Source organism: Acyrthosiphon pisum, chromosome A2, assembly GCF_005508785.2.
Source record: "Acyrthosiphon pisum isolate AL4f chromosome A2, pea_aphid_22Mar2018_4r6ur, whole genome shotgun sequence".
Taxonomy (NCBI): Eukaryota; Metazoa; Arthropoda; class Insecta; order Hemiptera; family Aphididae; genus Acyrthosiphon; species Acyrthosiphon pisum.
This window is the reverse complement of record NC_042495.1, coordinates 30,367,102-30,367,767: the sequence shown is the minus strand read 5'-3', so window position 1 is coordinate 30,367,767 and position 666 is coordinate 30,367,102.

Sequence of the window (666 nt, the reverse complement as noted above, 5' to 3'; positions counted from 1 at the left end):
TTATTTCTATTTTTAGAAATCTATTATTACTATTATTATTAAATATTAAGCATTCACTTGTTATTTGGGCTAACGCCTGTTATTATTATAAATAAATAAATAAATAAATAAATAAATTACGAGTTACGACCAAAAATGAATACATGTTGTGTGGAGATAAGATAGACAGGCCGCTATACTTGTTGACGCCAATACAGCTGCATATCGTCAACAATAATAAATATAATAATAGGTATCAGATAAGGCACGGCGTACCTACTTACTATCGCAGTAATTAAACAAATACGCGAAATATTATTATATAATGTGATAATAAACCACACACACACACACACACACACACACACACATCAAATGACAAATAGTCAGTACGAACAAAACGTCTCGATATATACGCGTGTCAACTTTCTTGTGCGGATTTTTTTATGTCAAGTCATAAGACAAATCATTATAGTTAATTGTTTTTTTTTTGTGAATAGCGTGCTCTGCCCTATAGCGAGCTAAACATTATTATCGTCCGCGCAGAAAAATTAAAGTTAAAATTTGTACAAACGAATAACGTGCTCTGCATTATAGCGAGCAATATTATTTATTTTTTATGTGATTTATTCAAATTATGTTATTTAACCGATGTATGTATTTTGTATTTTGTGAAATTATTGTAAC